General features: G+C 41.8%; 1 long non-coding RNA gene across 1 annotated transcript; it reads right to left on the bottom strand.

The window, feature by feature from the left end:
- Positions 1-7197: 7197 nt before the first annotated feature.
- LOC145460496 (uncharacterized) lies at positions 7198-18913 on the bottom strand. Its single transcript, XR_014039858.1, has 5 exons — positions 18319-18913; positions 13469-13622; positions 13236-13365; positions 11262-11414; positions 7198-9203 (listed from the first exon to the last, which is right to left on the bottom strand). It is a non-coding gene; the product is annotated as an uncharacterized LOC145460496 (long non-coding RNA).
- Positions 18914-19286: the final 373 nt, after the last annotated feature.

Genomic DNA, 19286 nt, shown 5'->3' with positions numbered 1-19286 from the left:
ACCGAGCATTTGTTTTTCGTGGACTTGTCATTTCATGTTGTGTTGAAAGAACAAATCATTGGTCCAGCCAAAATTATATTCCAACTAGATTTCCATGAATGCAGTGATGAAAGCCTCTACAGCATCTTAGCAGTCAAAAGCCTTCAAACCACTGCATCCCAGCCATGATAAAGTCTTAAGTGATGTTTAGGTCACATACATCTGTGGGAACGAAGAACACCAGCAATCTAGCCCAACAAGATGGCATCATTGGCAGGAATCCTTGGGAGTGCAGCAAAGTATACACAAGGAAGAGTTATGCAGGAAAGAATGATGCAGCTTGGCAAGGATTTACATCTTATGCAAGTCCAGGAAGCTCTGCCATTTCTGATTATCCCCATGAGAATGGCCACATTTTGCTTTGGAACAACTCAAGCTTACTGATTTAGGCTTTCACTGGTACACCCGCAGAGTCATAAGACTTCACTCTAAAACCACCAACAAAGATGTTGGAATCAAAATGTCTAAAAATTCTGCACCAGGGTAATAGAGGACCAGTACATTCATGGACTATTGAAGAAAGCAGCGAAAAAATTTAGGATCAAAGCTGAACGTCACGCATCTCCTGATAATTTCCAACAGTTAGCAGTTGTAGCATTCCATGTTAGTACCTCACAAGACAAAGGAATATGCTTGAGTACCCCTATTTGACCACCATGATAAATAGCCATCTTATGAAAAACAGGAGTGATTACTTAGTTATCAGACAGGCATGTTTGGCAGTGTTGTTCCTGAGAATTATTAAGAGAACTACAAGTCTATTGGTGTCTGGAACACATCTTGCTTGAATTATGGTTGCCAAAACTTTTCCTTTTCTTCTTGTATGTTTCTGTGTAAAATTCCACAGGAAGGCAAGGAGTGTCTGTATTAAACTTAGCATCACCACAAAAATTATTAGGAAAAGGAGTGACCTTTTCAAAAGAAGACATTACCTGGATCGGTGTGCATGTGGGCTAAGTTCTTTGTGGAACTTTGTGTGTTATTACTCATTCTTTGTGGTTTGTTTGGTTTTGGTTGACATCTTTCTGAAATCTTCTCCAGAAGTCCAGGCTTACATCCCCAACCCTAACTGCTTGTGACTTTGACCTTAAAAAGTTATTCTAAACATTAGTCTGGAGATACCAAGTGAAATAGCCCTGGCTAGAAAAATAAAGAATTGATCTCAATGCAGTGTATGGTGGAGCATGTCCTGAATGTGTTTGGAGATCTACAACAGTTTGGTATAATTTGAAAACAGCTAAACAGGATGCCTTGGTGAGGCTGTAATGACCAGAATCACAGGTGATGAGATTCATCATTCAATATTGCAAGGTGTAACTGGTTAACATTGTGTTCATCAAAACTCCAGATTGACTGAGGCTTCAGTACAACCTACTTCAATTACACCAACGTACACCAGTGGACTTTTTCTCATTCTCTTAGAGACAGCAGGCAGCTCTGTCAAAAAAATGGTACACCAAACTGCAAATCTTTAAACACGGTGCTTCTGTAAATGAATGTGGACACATGCAACTCACAGTTATTTCAAAAAACAAACTCGAAACATCTTTGTGGCACCCTGGTTATCCACTGGTGGGAAAAAATGTCCACTAAAGACCTAAGATCACAGTACAGAATATGCTGCACCTAATTAGACAAGGTGACAACTATGTCTTAATAAGGAAAAAGAAGCGGAAGTTGCACAGACACCCAAAAAGATAAAAGAGCAAAGGAAGATTTGACACAGATGCTGGAAAACAAAAGTTTCAAATCAAAGTTCAGCGTCAAGCGATTACATGCATCATCACACCTCCTCCCAGAGAAAAATGACACCAAGGACACTTACTGGTACAAAAAAAGGCAGGGGAAAATCTGTGGCAAGGTGTATGGTTCCACTTTGTATGAACTTTGTTCTTCTCAACTACAAAGTTATGAAATGATTTGTTCACTAGAGACCTATGTCCTTGATGTGGTTGGGGGTTCCTGCGAGGGGAAGCCTACCTCTTCGGAGGGCGCTGGTGTCAGGGGTGAGTTATGACGAATGCTCTGGCTCACATTTTAAAAACCCTGCAGCAGTGTGAGTCCAACTTTACCCTTCGGGGTAAAGGGTATAGCTCGAGTCAACTCCTTCGGGAGGGTATATGGACAACGAAAGAGCGATGACGACGGGTCTGACCTCCCCATACCAAGCATTTGTTTTTCGTGGACTTGTCATTTCATGTTGTGTTGAAAGAACAAATCATTGGTCCAGCCAAATTATATTCCAACTAGATTTCCATGAATGCAGTGATGAAAGCCTCTACAACATCTTAGCAGTCAGAAGCCTTCAACCTACTGCAACCCAGCCATGATCAAGTCATAAGTGATGTTTAGGTCACATACATCTGTGCAAATGAAGAACACCAGCGATCTAGCCCAACAAGATGGCATCATTGGCAGGAATCCTTGGGAGTGCAGCAAAGTAAACATAAGGAAGAGTTATGCAAGAAAGAATGAAGCAGCTTGGCAAGGATTTACATCTTATGCAAGTCCAGGAAGCTCTGCCATTTCTGATTATCCCGATGAGACTGGCCACATTTTGCTTTAGACCAACTCGAGTTTACTGATTTAGGCTTTCACTGGTACACCCGCAGAGTCATAAGACTTCACTCTAAAAGCACCAACAAAGATGATGGAATGAAAATGTCTAAAACATCTGCACCAGGGTAATACAAAACCAGTACATTCATGGACTCTGGGGAAAGCAGCCTGAAAATTTAGGATCAAAGCTGAACGTCATGCATCTCCTGATGATTACCAACAGTTAGCAGTTGTAGCATCCCATATTACTGCCTCACAAGACAAAGGATTATGCTTCAGTACCCCCGTTTGACCAGTATGACAAATAACAATCTTATGAGAAAACAGGAGTGATTACTTACTGATCAGACAGCCATGTTTGGCAGTGTTGTTGCTAAGAAGTATTAAGAGAACTACAAGTCTATTGGTGTCTTGAAGACATCTTGCTTGAATTATGCTTGCCAAAACTTCTCCTTTTTGTTTTGTATGTTTCTGTGTAAAATTCCACAGGTAGGCAAGGAGTGTCTGCATTACACTTAGCATCACAACAAAAATTATTAATAAAAGGAGTGGCCTTTTCAAAAGTAAACATTACCTGCATTGCTGTGCATGTACGCTAAATTCTTTGTGGAGCTTTGTGTTATCACTCATTCTTTGTGGTTGGTTTGGTTTTGGTTGACATCTTTCTGAAATCTTCTCCAGAAGTCCAAGCTTACATCCCCAGCCCTAACTGGCCTTGACTTTGACCTTAAAAAGTGAATTAGCTAGAAAAATAAGTGTAATGGTCCTCAATGTAGTGTATGGTGGAGCGTGTCCTGAATGTGTTTGGAGATCTACAACAGTTTGTTATGATGTTAAAACAGCTAAACAGGATGCCTTGGTGAGGCTGTAATGACCAGAATCACAGGTGGCAAGATTCGTCATTCAATATTGCAAGGTGTAACTGGTTAACATTGTGTTCATCAAAACTCAAGATTGACTGAGGCTTCAGTACAACCTACTTCAATCACACTAATGTACACCAGTGGACTTTTTCTCATTCTCTTACAGACGGCAGGCAGCTCTGTCAACAAAATGGTAGACCAAACTGCAAATCTTTAAGGACAGCGCTGTCGATTACTAGCCCTGATAGGCCAGTAATGCTTTAGCAGGGTCTTTTTCCTTTGTTAGAAGATTCTTCACAGTTCTAACTCCACGCTCAACTTCTCCATTGGCTTGGGGAAATCGAGGACTACTTGTGCTATGCTTGAATCCCCATTCCTTGGCAAAGTAAGAGAATTCTGCACTGTCAAACTGAGGACCATTGTCAGATCGCACTTGCTCTGGGATCCCATGTCTTGCAAATATCGACTTAAGTGCTCTAATGACCTCACTTGACTTTGTAGTCTTCTGCATGGCTGCTACTTCAACGTATCTTGAGAAGTAGTTTATAACAATAAGGTAGTCAACACCTTTCAGCTCGAAGAGGTCTGTGGCTACGATTTGCCAGGGATGGTCAGGTAAGGGTGTCGTGATAAGCGGTTCAGGATTGTTGTCCCTTTGAAGAGCGCAAACTCTGCATTGTTGCACCAGATCCTGGATTTCTCAGCTGAGTCCTGGCCACCAGACAGAGTTTTTGGCCCACTCATGACACTTAGTGATTCCCTGGTGTCCTTCGTGGATCATATCCAGTATCTCAAGATGCATGGAAGAAGGGATCACGATCCTGAATGCTTTGAGCAGAATGTTCTGCACCACAGACAGTTCACTCCTGCTTGACCAATAAGGTTTCATTGCATCGTTTAATGAATACTTGTCAGGCCATCCCTCACAGCAGTACACTTTGATCTACCTGCAGACAGGATCCTCCTCCTGTGCTTCTATGATCACCTGTAATTGTGCATCTGAGGCAGGCAGTGATGAGATCATGCTTCCAATGTGTGCATGCATTTCGTCATCATCAATTGTTGACTTCACTGTTTGGCTTCGGGGTTGGAGTCTTGAAAGCGCATCGGCTATGTATATCTTCTTTCCAGGAACATGCTTGATCTCCTTGAAGTGGAATCTCATCAGTTGCATTCTAAATCTTTGAATTCTTGGTGGAAGTTGATCCAGTGTGTGAGTACTCAGGAGTGGCACCAGGGGTTTATGGTCTGTTTCCACGGAGATTGATTTTCCCACAATGTACTCCCAGGATCGTTCGCATGCCCATGTGAGCGCTAGGGTGTCTTTTTCGATTTGTGCATATCTGGTTTCAGTGGGCGTCATCGCTCGCGATATGAATGAGACTGGTTGCCAGGAGTTGTCAGGTTGGAGTTGAAGAATTACCCCACCTAGGCCAAAGGATGAAGCGTCAGCTGCCACTTTGGTTTCCTTGTTTGGATCGTACAGAGCCAGTACTGGAGCTCGTGTGAGGTCAGATTTGATCTGCTCAAATGCTTTCTGTTGGTCACTTCCCCATGTCCATTGGTTCCCTTTGTGAAGAAGGTCTCTGATGCTCTTTGTCTTGTCAGTGAGGTGCTCAGAAAACTTGCTTGTAGCTTTTCAGGATCTGCCTCAATTCCACTGAAGCTTATAACGTGTCCAAGGAACTTGACTCTGTCTGTGCTGAACTGGCATTTGTCTAGGTTGAGTGTCACGCCAGCTTCAACCAGACGCTTGAGTACTGCTTCTAACCTCTGATCATGTTCAGTCTCATCTTTGCCATGGACTAAAACGTCATCTATGTTGCATTCCACGCCATCTAATCCCTGGAGGATCTGACTCATATTCTTCTGGAATTTCTCAGAACCAGAACTGATTCCGAAGGGCAACACATTGAAACAGAAACGGCCCCATGGAGTGATGAATGTTGTCAGTGGTCTTGATTCCCACGCTAGCTTTATCTGCCAGAATCCGGAGTTGGCGTCAAGTTTAGAGAACACTCTGGAACCTGCCAATCTTCCGAGAGTTGTGTCTACTGCTGGAAGTGGATGGTTCTCCCTCTTGACGTACTCATTCAGCTTGCTCAGGTCGACGCAGACCCTGACCTTGCCATTGCTCTTCGGGGTCACCACCATGGGAGCGCACCAATCAGTGGGTTGGTCAACTCTGGATATGACTCCTGTCTCCAACATCCTGTCTGACTCTTCTTTTGTTTTCTGATACAAGGGGAAGGGTACTTTCCTTGGAACTGACACTTGGAAAGGTTTAGCATCCTCTTTGAGTGTGATACAGTAACTGTCCTTCATGACACCTAGTCCTTCGAACAACTTGGGGTACTTGTCTGCTACTTTATTCTTGTAGTCATCACTGCTCAGGCTGTCAAGTCTGCTTATCAGCTTTAGAAGTTCAGCTGGCTTTCTTCCTAGCAAAGGTCGCTCCAAATCTTCTATTACATACACTTGCTCCTTAGCAATCTTGTCTTGCACTTGCAACTCTGCTATGAAAGTTCCTAGACAGCTCAGTTTCTGTTTACATGGTCCCATGAGGAGCCTGGTGGTCCTGCTAAGTGATGGAACTGGTTGCAAACTGTGATACAGGCTGGGTGGAATTACTGTTACATCCGCATCGGTATCCAATTTAAATTCTGCTTGCAGTCCATTCAATGAAACTTTAGCTTTCCGTGAATCTTCTGTACTTCTTTGGGCAGCAGATAGTTCAGTGAGTTCACCTAGGAAGAACTCTCCTTCTTCTTGTCTCCCAGGAAAATTCACTTCACCCACTCTCTTGTCTGATGGAGATCTGCAGGCCTTTGCCCAATGTCCTACTTTGGAGCACTTATTACATTTCGATTCTCTGGCTGGACAGTCTCTTTGGGTGTGGTTGACCCATGCACCTTGAGCATTGTGCTTCAGGAGTCTTCCCATTTTTAGGCTTGGGTGGTTTCTTCTTCTTCTTCATATCTTCTTTAGAATCTTTTCCCTTTCCTTTGGACAAACGATCAACATGCGCTGGTGGTGGGTCAGATTTGGTTTCCTGTAAGAACGTTTGCTGCTTCTTAACTGTCTCCGACTGCCTGGTTTTTGTAATTGCTTTCTCTAAAGTCAGCTTGGAATCCAGTTGCAGTTGTTCAGAGAGCTTCTTGTCTTTTATCCCTACCACGATTCTATCTTGGATGAGATCGTCTCTTAGTGTTCCAAATTCGCAGTATTCAGCAAGACAATACAAATCTGTTATGAAATTATCCACTGACTCACCATCTTGTTGACTTCTCAGGTTGAACTTGGCTCTTTCAAATATTACATTTCTCTTTACCACAAAATGAGCTTCAAACTTGCCTTTCACCACGTACTGCTTTGCTTCTTCAGTCGTCAGTCCAAATGACACTACGATGTTGTCAGCTTCTTCGCCCATCAAATAAATCAAAGTATTCCCTTGGCTCTCGCCGTCCTTTTGGTCGAGTCCAGTCACTTTTCGAATTCGTTTGAAACGCTTGATCCAACGGGACCATTCTTCGGGTTTGGAGTGGAACTTTTCAGGTGGTGGAACTTGGTAACTCGCCATGGGTATTTGTTGAACCATGGGCTGCTGTACAGCTGCGGCGACTTGTGGTTGTGCGGCTGGTTGTGGGGCGTGAGCGACAGCTTTGTTCGGCCCTTCAACTACTTGAGGTTCTTCAGCTTGAATTCCAGCCTCGTGTGCACCTTGGTCTCCCATATTTCCGTTTTGTCTGATTCTTCTTCAGTTTAAAGGCTATTCGGAACTTCCCGCTGCCACCATGTCGAGTTATTTGGGCTTACGATAGTCTTCAGTGAACAACACGTGTTTACTTCAAGACGCCATCTTTAGTAACCAACATGCATCTGGCACGTGACTAACTTGAACAATACTTCATGTAAGCTAACACAACAAGCGCTTCTGTAAATCAATGTGGACGCATGCAACTCACAGTTATTTCAAAAAACAAACTCCAAACATCTTTGTGGCATCCTGGTTATCCACTGGTGGGAAAAAATGTCCACTAAAGACCTGCGAAGATCACAGTGGAGAATATACTGCACCTAATTGGACAAGGTGACAACTGTGTCCTAATAAGGAAAAAGAAGCGGAAGTTGCACAGACACCCAAAAAGATAAAAGAGCAAAGCAAAATTTGACACATAGATGCTGGAAAACAAAAGTTTCAAATCAAAGTTCAGTGTCAAGTGATTACATGCATCACCACACCTCCTCCCAGAGCAAAATGACACCAAGGACACTTACTGGTACAAAAGCGAGCAGGGGAAAATCTGTGGCAAGGTGCATGGTTCCACTTTGTATGAACTTTGTTCTTCTCAACTAAAAAGTTATGAAATGATTTGTTCACTAGAGACCTATGTCCTTGATGTGGTTGGGGGTTCCTGCAAGGGGAAGCCTACCTCTTCGGAGGGCGCTGGTGTCAGGGGTGAGTTATGACGAATGCTCTGGCTCACATTTTAAAAACCCTGCAGCAGTGTGAGTCCAACTTTACCCTTCGGGGTAAAGGGTATAGCTCGAGTCAACTCCTTTGGGAGGGTATATGGACAACGAAAGAGCGATGACGACGGGTCTGACCTCCCCATACCAAGCATTTGTTTTTCGTGGACTTGTCATTTCATGTTGTGTTGAAAGAACAAATCATTGGTCCAGCCAAATTATATTCCAACTAGATTTCCATGAATGCAGTGATGAAAGCCTCTACAGCATCTTAGCAGTCAGAAGCCTTCAACCCACTGCAACTCAGCTATGATCAAGTCATACGTGATGTTTAGGTCACATACATCTGTGGAAATGAAGAACACTAGCAATCTAGCCCAACAAGATGGCATCATTGGCAGGAATCCTTGGGAGTGCAGCAAAGTAAACATAAGAAAGAGTTATGCAGGAAAAAATGAAGCAGCTTAGCAAGGATTTACATCTTATGCAAGTCCAGGAAGCTCTGCCATTTCTGATTATCCCGATGAGACTGGCCACATTTTGCTTTGGAACAATTCAAGTTTACTGATTTAGGCTTTTACTGGTACACCCGCAGAGTCATAAGACTTCACTCTAAAAGCACTAACAAAGATGATGGAATCAAAATGTCTAACACATGTGCACCAGGGTAATATACAAGACCAGTACATTCATGGACTATTGAAGAAAGTAGGCAGAAAGTTTATGATCAAAGCTGAATGTCATGCATCTCCTGATGATTACCAACAGTTAGCAGTTGTAGCATCCCATGTTACTACCTCACAAGACAAAGGATTATGCTTCAGTACCCCCGTTTCACCACCATGACAAATAACCATCTTATAAAAAAACAGGAGTGATTACTTACTGATCAGACAGCCATGTTCGGCAGTGTCGTTGCTAAGAAGTATTAAGAGAACTTCAAGTCTATTGGTGTCTGAAACACATCTTGCTTGAATTATGCTTGCCAAAACTTCTCCTTTTTGTCTTGTATGTTTCTGTGTCCAATTGCACAGGTAGGCAAGGAGTGTCTGCATTAAACTTTGCATCACCACAAAAACTATTGGTAAAAGGAGTGACCTTTTCAAAAGAAAACATTACCTGCATTGCTGTGCATGTGGGCTAAGTTCTTTGTGAAACTTTGTGTGGTATCACTCATTCTTTGTGGTTGGCTTGGTTTTGGTTGACATCTTTTTTAATTTTCTCCAGAAGTCCAAGCTTACATCCCCAACCCTAACTGCTTGTGACTTTGACCTTAAAAAGTCATTCTAAACATTAGTCTGGAGATACTGAGTGAAATAGCCCTGGCTAGAAAAATAAGTAATGGTCCTCAATGCAGTGTATGGTGGAACATGTCCTGAATGTGTTTGGAGATCTACAACAGTTTGTTATAATTTTAAAACAGCTAAACAGGATGCCTTGGTGAGGCTGTAATGACCAGAATCACAGGTGGCGAGATTCGTCCTTCAATATTACAAGGTGTAACTGGTTAACATTGTGTTCATCAAAACTCAAGATTGACTGAGGCTTCAGTACAACCTACTTCAATTACACTAGCGTACACCAGTGGACTTTTTCTCATTTTCTTAGAGATGGCAGTATGCTCTGTCAACAAAATGGTAGACCTGAAACTGCAAAACTTTAAGCACAGCACTTCTGTAAATGAATGTGGACACATGCAACTCACAGTTATTTCAAAAAACAAACTCGCAAACATCTTCGTAGCACCCTGGATATCCACTAGTGGGAAAAAAATGTCCACTAAAGACCTATGAAGATCACAGCGCAGAATATACTGCACCTAATTAGACCAGGTGACAACTATGTCCTAATAAGGAAAAAGAAGCGGAAGTTGCACAGACACCCAAAAAGATAAAAGAGCAAAGCAAGATTTAACGCATAGATGCTGGAAAACAAAAGTTTCAAATCAAAGTTCAGTGTCAAGCGATTACACGCATCACCACACCTCCTCCCAGAGCAAAATGACGCCAAGGACACTTACTGGTACAAAAGCGAGCAGGGGAAAATCTGTGGCAAGGTGCATTGTTCCACTTTGTATGAACTTTGTTCTTCTCAACTACAAAGTTATGAAATGATTTGTTCACTAGAGACCTATGTCCTTGATGTGGTTGGGGGTTCCTGCGAGGGGAAGCCTACCTCTTCGGAGGGCGCTGGTGTCAGGGGTGAGTTATGACGAATGCTCTGGCTCACATTTTAAAAACCCTGCAGCAGTGTGAGTCCAACTTTACCCTTCGGGGTAAAGGGTATAGCTCGAGTCAACTCCTTCGGGAGGGTATATGGACAATGAAAGAGCGATGACGACGGGTCTGACCTCCCCATACCGAGCATTTGTTTTTTGTGGACTTGTCATTTCATGTTGTGTTGAAAGAACAAATCATTGGTCCAGCCAAATTATATTCCAACTAGATTTCCATGAATGCAGTGATGAAAGCCTCTACAACATCTTAGCAGTCAGAAGCCTTCAACCCACTGCAACTCAGCCATGATCAAGTCATAAGTGATGTTTAGGTCACATACATCTGTGGGAACGAAGAACACCAGCAATCTAGAGCAACAAGATGGCATCATTGGCAGGAATCCTTGGGAGTGCAGCAAAGTAAACATAAGGAAGAGTTATGCAAGAAAGAATGAAGCAGCTTGGCAAAGATTTACATCTTATGCAAGACCAGGAAGCTCTGCCATTTCTGATTATCCCCATGAGACTGGCCACATTTTGCTTTGGAACAACTCAAGTTTACTGATTTAGACTTTCACTGGTACACCCGCAGAGTCATAAGACTTCACTCTAAAAGCACCAACAAAGATGATGGAATGAAAATGTCTAAAACATCTGCACGAGGATAATACAAGACCAGTACATTCATGGCACTATCAAAGAAAGTAGGAAGAAACTTTAGGATCAAAGCTGAATGTCATGCATCTCCTGATGATTACCAACAGTTCGCAGTTGTAGCATCCCATGTTACTACCTCACAAGACAAAGGATTATGCTTCAATACCCCCGTTTGACGACCATGACAAATAACCATCTTATGAAAAAACAGGAGTGATTACTTACTGATCAGACAGCCATGTTCGGCGGTGTCGTTACTAAGAAGTATTAAGAGAACTTCAAGTCTATTGGTGTCTGAAACACATCTTGCTTGAATTATGCTTGCCAAAACTTCTCCTTTTTGTTTTGTATGTTTCTGTGTAAAATTGCACAGGAAGGCAAGTAGTGTCTGCATTAAACTTAACATCACCACAAAAAATATTGGTAAAAGGAGTGACCTTTTCAAGAGAAAACATTACCTGCATTGCTGTGCATGTGCGGTAAGTTCTTTGTGAAACTTTGTGTGGTATCACTCATTCTTTGTGGTTGGCTTGGTTTTGGTTGACATCTTTTTTAATTTTCTCCAGAAGTCCAAGCTTACATCCCCAACCCTAACTGCTTGTGACTTTGACCTTAAAAAGTCATTCTAAACATTAGTCTGGAGATACTGAGTGAAATAGCCCTGGCTAGAAAAATAAGTAATGGTCCTCAATGCAGTGTATGGTGGAACATGTCCTGAATGTGTTTGGAGATCTACAACAGTTTGTTATAATTTTAAAACAGCTAAACAGGATGCCTTGGTGAGGCTGTAATGACCAGAATCACAGGTGGCGAGATTCGTCATTCAATATTACAAGGTGTAACTGGTTAACATTGTGTTCATCAAAACTCAAGATTAACTGAGGCTTCAGTACAACCTACTTCAATTACACTAACGTACACCAGTGGACTTTTTCTCATTCTCTTAGAGACGGCAGTCAGCTCTGTCAACCAAATGGTAGACCTCAAACTACAAATCTTTAAGCACATCGCTTCTGTAAATGAATGTGGATGCATGCAACTCACAGTTATTTCAAAAAACAAACTCCAAAGGTCTTTGTGGCACCCTGGGTATTTACTGGTGGGAAAAAATGTCCACTAAAGACCTGTGAAGATCACAGTGCAGAATATGCTGCACCTAATTAGACAAGGTGACAACTATGTCCTAATAAGGAAAAAGAAGTGGAAGTTGCACAGACACCCAAAAAGATAAAAGAGCAAAGCAAGATTTGACACATAGATGCTGGAAAACAAAAGTTTCAAATCAAAGTTTACGTCAAGCGATTACATGCATCATCACACCTCCTCCCAGAGAAAAATGACACCAAGGACACTTACTGGTACAAAAGCAAGCACGAGAAAATCTGTGGCAGGGTGCATGGTTCCACTTTGTATGAACTTTGTTCTTCTCAACTACAAAGTTATGAAATGATTTGTTCACTAGAGACCTATGTCCTTGATGTGGTTGGGGGTTCCTGCAAGGGGAAGCCTACCTCTTCGGAGGGCGCTGGTGTCAGGGGTGAGTTATGACGAATGCTCTGGCTCACATTTTAAAAACCCTGCAGCAGTGTGAGTCCAACTTTACCCTTCGGGGTAAAGGGTATAGCTCGAGTCAACTCCTTCGGGAGGGTATATGGACAACGAAAGAGCGATGACGACGGGTCTGACCTCCCCATACCAAGCATTTGTTTTTCGTGGACTTGTCATTTCATGTTGTGTTGAAAGAACAAATCATTGGTCCAGCCAAATTACATCCCAACTAGATTTCCATGAATGTGGTGATGAAAGCCTGTACAACATCTTAGCAGTCAGAAGCCTTCAAACCACTGCAACTCAGCCATGATCAAGTCATAAGTGATGTTTAGGTCACATACATCTGTGCAAATGAAGAACACCAACAATCTAGCCCAACAAGATGGCATCATTGGCAGGAATCCTTGGGAGTGCAGCAAAGTAAACATAAGGAAGAGTTATGCAAGAAAGAATGAAGTAGCTTGGCAAAGATTTACATCTTATGCAATACCAGGAAGCTCTGCCATTTCTGATTATCCCCATGAGACTGGCCACATTTTGCTCTGGAACAACTCAAGTTTACTGATTTAGGCTTTCACTGGTACACCTCCAGAGTCATAAGACTTCACTCTAAAAGCACCAACAAAGATGATGGAATGAAAATGTCTAAAACATCTGCACCAGGGTAATACAAGACCAGTGCATTCATGGTAGTATTGAAGAAAGTAGGCAGAAAATTTATGATCAAAGCTGATTGTCATGCATCTCCTGATGATTACCAACAGTTAGCAGTTGTAGCATCCCATGTTACTACCTCACAAGACAAAGGATTATGCTTCAGTATCCCGTTTGACCACCGTGACAAATAACCATCTTATGAAAAAACAGGAGTGATTACTTACCAATCAGACAGCCATGTTCGGCAGTGTCGTTGCTAAGAAGTATTAAGAGAACTTCAAGTCTATTGGTGTCTGAAACACATCCTGCTTGAATTATGCTTGCCAAAACTTCTCCTTTTTGTCTGGTATGTTTCTGCGTAAAATTGTACAGGAAGGCAAGTAGTGTCTGCGTTAAACTTAACATCACCACAAAAACTATTGGTAAAAGGAGTGACCTTTTCGAAAGAAAACATTACCTGCATTGCTGTGCATGTGGGCTAAGTTCTTTGTGAAACTTTGTGTGGTATCACTCATTCTTTGTGGTTGGCTTGGTTCTTGTTGACATCTTTCTGAAATCTTCTCCAGAAGTCCAAGCTTACATCCCCAACCCTAACTGCTTGTGACTTTGACCTTAAAAAGTCATTCTAAACATTAGTCTGGAGATACCAAGTGAAATAGCCCTGGCTAGAAAAATAAGTAATGGTCCTCAATACAGTGTATGGGGGAACATGTCCTGAATGTGTTTGGAGATCTACAACAGTTTGTTATAATTTTAAAGCAGCTAAACAGGATGCCTTGGTGAGGCTGTAATGACCAGAATCACAGGTGGCGAGATTCGTCATTCAATATTACAAGGTGTAACTGGTTAACATTGTGTTCATCAAAACTCAAGATTAACTGAGGCTTCAGTACAACCTACTTCAATTACACTAGTGTACACCAGTGGACTTTTTCTCATTCTCTTAGAGACGGCAATCATCTCTGTCAAGAAAATGGTAGACCAAACTGCAAATCTTTAAGCACAGCACTTCTGTAAATGAATGTGGACACATGCAACTCACAGTTATTTCAAAAAACAAACTCCAAAGGTCTTTGTGGCACCCTGGTTATCCACTGGTGGGAAAAAATGTCCACTAAAGACCTGCGAAGATCACAGCGGAGAATATACTGCACCTAATTAGACAAGGTGAAAACTATGTCCTAATAAGGAAAAAGAAGCGGAAGTTGCACAGACACCCAAAAAAATAAAAGAGCAACGCAAGATTTAACACATAGATGCTGGAAAACAAAAGTTTCAAATCAAAGTTCAGCATCAAGCGATTACACGCATCACCTCACCTCCTCCCAGAGAAAAATGACACCAAGGACACTTATGGGACAAAAGCAAGCATGGGAAAATCTGTAGCAAGGTGCATGGTTCCACTTTGTGTGATCTTTGTTCTTTTTAACTACAATTGATGAAATGATTTGTTCACTGGAGACCTATGTCCTTGATGTGGTTGGAGGTTCCTGCGAGGGGAAGCCTACCTCTTCGGAGGGCGCTGGTGTCAGGGGTGAGTTATGACGAATGCTCTGGCTCACATTTTAAAAACCCTGCAGCAGTGTGAGTCCAACTTTACCCTTCGGGGTAAAGGGTATAGCTCGAGTCAACTCCTTCGGGAGGGTATATGGACAACGAAAGAGCGATGACGACGGGTCTGACCTCCCCATACCGAGCATTTGTTTTTTGTGGACTTGTCATTTCATGTTGTGTTGAAAGAACAAATCATTGGTCCAGCCAAAATTATATTCCAACTAGATTTCCATGAATGCAGTGATGAAAGCCTTTACAGCATCTTAGCAGTCAGAAGCCTTCAACCCACTGCAACTCAGCCATGATCAAGTCATAAGTGATGTTTAGGTCACATACATCTGTGTGAACGAAGAACACCAGCAATCTAGAGCAACAAGATGGCATCATTGGCAGGAATCCTTGGGAGTGCAGCAAAGTATACATAAGGAAGAGTTATGCACTCCAGGAAAGAATGAAGCATCTTGGCAAGGATTTACATCTTATGCAAGTCCAGGAAGCTCTGCCATTTCTGATTATCCCCATGAGACTGGCCCCATTTTGCTTTGGAACAACTGAAGTTTACTGATTTAGGCTTTCACTGGTACACCTCCAGAGTCATAAGACTTCACTCTAAAAGCACTAACAAAGATGATGGAATGAAAATGTCTAAAACATCTGCACCAGGGTAATAGAAGACCAGTACATTTATGGACTATTGAAGAAAGTAGCCAGAAAGTTTAGGATCAAAGCTGAACGTCATGCATCTCCTGATGATTACCAACAGTTAGCAGTTGTAGCATCCCATATTACTACCTCACAAGACAAAGGATTATGCTTCAGTACCCCCATTTCACCACCATGACAAATAACCATCTTATGAAAAAACAGGAGTGATTACTTACCGATCAGACAGCCATATTCGGCGGTGTCGTTGCTAAGAAGTATTAAGAGAACTTCAAGTGTATTGGTGTCTGGAACACATCTTGCTTGAATTATGCTTGCCAAAACTTCTCCTTTTTTTCTTGTATGTTTCTGTGTAAAATTCCACAGGAAGGCTAGGAGTGTCTGCATTAAACTTTGCATCACCACAAAAATTATTTGTAAATGGAGTGACCTTTTCAAAAGAAAACATTAGCTGCATTGCTGTGCATGTGGGCTGAGTTGTTTGTGGAATTTTGTGTGTTATTACTCATTCTTTGTGGTTGGTTTGGTTTTGGTTAACATCTTTCTGAAATCTTCTCCAGAAGTCCAAGCTTACATCCCCAACCCCAACTGCTTGTGACTTTGACCTTAAAAAGTGATTCTAAACATTAGTCTGGAGATACCAAGTGAAATAGCCCTGTTTAGAAAAGTGAGTAATTGTCCTCAATGCACTGTATGGTTGAGCATGTCCTTAACTATTTGGAGATCTACAACAGTTTGTTATAACTTGAAAACAGCTAAACAGGATGCCTTGGTGAGGCTGCAATGACCAGAATCACAGGCGGCAAGGTTTTTCATTCAATATTGCAAGGTGTAACTGGTCAACGTTGTGTACATCAAAACTCAAGATTGACTGAGGCTTCAGTACAACCTACTTCAATTACACTAGTGTGCCCTAGTGGACTTTTGCTCAATCTCTTACAGATGGTAATCAACTCTGTCAACAAAATGGTAGACTGAAAGAGCAATTACGACGGGTCTGATCTCTCCATTCTGAGGCATGTTTTTTTCATGTACTTGTTGTTTCATGTTGTGTTGAAGGAAGAAATGATTGGTCAAGCCAAATTATATTCCAACTAGATTTCCATGAATGCAGTGATGAAAGCCTCTACAAGATCTTAACAGTCAGCAGCCTTCAATCCAGTTCATGGTAGTCAAAGCAAGATCAAGTCATAAGCGATGTTTAGGTCAGCTTTGTACGAACGAAGGACACCATTAGTCTAGCGAAACAAGATGGCATGATCTTCAGAGTGTAGCAAAGTATACATGAGGAAGAGTTTGTGAGCAGAGCAAGAGAGGACAAGAGAGTCTTGATTGCGAGAACAGCCAGGGAGTTAAGCAGAAACAACAGCTTGGAAGGGAGTTCTGGAGAATAGTGCAAGGCAGTGAGGAAAATCTCAGAGAAGAAGAAATGACAAGTTGCAGTAATCAAAAAGGAGAATGGTGGGGTAAGTAAACAAAAAGATGCCTGACTCTAATAGGGCTGAATCAACAATGTGGAGGTATTTGTTACAGAGGGTGTGACGACCCAATTGAAGAGCACAAGGTGGAGACAGATAAAATTGGCAAGATGAGCGCGACCCATTTAAGAGAAGCAGAGGTGAGGCCAGTGCTGAAGAAAAATAGTGGAAAGGCACCCAGAAATTGATGGGCACCTCATGATGAGTTGGGAGCTGTAAGTGAAAGGCCAAAAGGTTGGCACAAGACCCACATAAATGGAAGACAATAATGGATGCCCTATTCTCCCATGGGACAGAGGATTAGATGACGAGAAATTGATGAGATCACAACTGGGTTGTAGAAAACAGATAGCAGTGTGGTAGTAAAAGAACTGACAAGATTATTTAACAAGATATGACATGAGCAGGTACCAGACAAATGGAAGAAAGGATGGATACTTACGCCACTTCAAAAAGATCTGAAGGAGTGTAAAAACTGGCAGGTGTAATGCAGCTAACTGCAGATAGGAAAGTAACGGTGGTAGTCATTAAGAGGATCCAACACTGAGTAGATAGTGCCCTTGAAAAGAAACGAACTGGTTTTTGAAAGCACAGTCAAACAAACATTTATCCTCCACAAAATCATGGAGCAGGTCAATGAATTTTGTCAATGCACTGCCAAGGGCCATGGAGAATCATGAACGCCAGTGGCATCTTTTATAAGAATGGTAAAGATCAGGCACAATGACTTAGAGTGCACAGTACTTGTTGAAGGAGAACAGACAAGATGGCTCAAGATCACCACTGGTGTTTGAAAAGGTTGCATTCATGTCAGGGTCCCTGTTGTTGCTTGAGGTTGACTACATGATTTCAAGAACAACCGAAGCCCAAAGAAATGACTCAAAACAACTCTTAAAGATCTTGATTTTTCTGACAGTATAGTCTTTGCTTCATTAAAGTACAGAGCAAGACTGGCTGGTAGAATATGCAGGAAGAGTGGGACTGAAGCTGAATGGTGGAAACTGGAAAGTGATGAGAGTGAATGAACAGAGAGAAGGCAGAAGATTGAAAATGAGGAAAGTGGAAGACATGAAAGAGTTTGTGTAACTAGGTGCGACTGTGACCAAGGATGGCGGAGGCATGGATGAGATCAAGAAACATCTGAACAAGGCACATGTTTTTTTTCAACCTGACTCACATCTGGAAAACACAGAGTATTGGTTGGAACAGGAGAATTAAACTGTGTAGCCAGTACTTTTGAACGGATGTGAAGACTGGAAAATAACAATAAGGAAAGAGAAGAGGCTGGATAGATTCCATTTGACGTGCCTGACAAAGATCCTAAGAGTATGGTGGCCACAACTTGTTAGAAGGAGTACCATATCTTAAATAACAGGCATGAAAAGATCAGTCAATGAGGTCAAAGGGGAAGATGGAACTGGACTGGACATTTGCTCACATTGAAGAGGAGCCACAACTGCAATGTGGCAATGGAACTGTGTCAGCGTGTCGAAGCAAAGAGGAAAGTGGGTGACCAAACAAAACACTTGGGTTTTATCAATTTACAGATGTGCTGATGCTTTGCATCATGAAGTTGCATAAAACTGGAGTTGCAAGAATTGCCTCTAGTTACCATGCTGTAGTAGACTTGTTGAGACCTGTTCCTCTGACTCATTTCCTCCGTGACTCTCTGCTTTATACTCAACGTGCAGCTTCCTCTTCCTTGCAGCTTACTAGTGTGTTCCAAATCCCTGACTCATCAATCTCATTTTCAGATGAAATTCTGTTGAGCAATGGATTAAATGGAAAGTTTGATTTTCATGCATTTGCAATTTATAAAGCAATTAAAAAGGAAGGTGGCTGTATAATTCAAACTTCAATGGGATGCAAACCCGTGATAATGAGCTTCAGTCACTTAGGGAGGCTGGAAACTGAATTGAATTAGAATGGAAATACTTCTACATCAAATGAAACAAGACTACCTGAATCAAGAAAAGGTTAGTGTTTTCACTGATAAGCGAAAATTGAAAAAAGACTAGGCTTCAGTGTGATTCAAACACATGACCTTTGTAATAACCTTGTAAGGGTTGTCAAGATCTTTCCATGTATACATTAAGGTTTCAATTATTTCTTTACCATTGAGAGGCTGAAGTTAACTAGAAACAAGAGGATTGAATGGGATTCAAACCCATGAGGGTTTTCAGAGTCCTCAGGAATTCAAAGCCTTAATTTTTGGACAATTTGGTTTTAAAAAATTAATATGCAAACATCTTGTGAAACCAGGAGGTGAATTAAGTTATTATTGAGAAGACCTTGTGAAGTGAAGCAAGATATTCACTAAATGGTAAGTATTGGGAAAAACGTCAGTGAATAAAACACTCTGGAAACCATGTAAAGCATAAAAAATGCTTTATGAAAGTATAGAGAGTGATGGAATATTTCTCTAAGCAGGAAGGGGGCCTGTAAAGTTCAGGCTCCTGTGGGATTCAAACCATTGACCTTTGACTACTCAAGAACTCTCAACAATGTAATTTGTTTTAAGAAATTTGAATATCTTAATTCAAAAAGAAATTTCTTTTACCAAGAGGGAATCAATACATT

This window comes from Orbicella franksi, chromosome 11, assembly GCF_964199315.1.
Source record: "Orbicella franksi chromosome 11, jaOrbFran1.1, whole genome shotgun sequence".
Taxonomy (NCBI): Eukaryota; Metazoa; Cnidaria; class Anthozoa; order Scleractinia; family Merulinidae; genus Orbicella; species Orbicella franksi.
The sequence above is the reverse complement of the archived record's forward strand: the minus strand, read 5'-3'. Positions and strand labels throughout refer to the sequence as shown.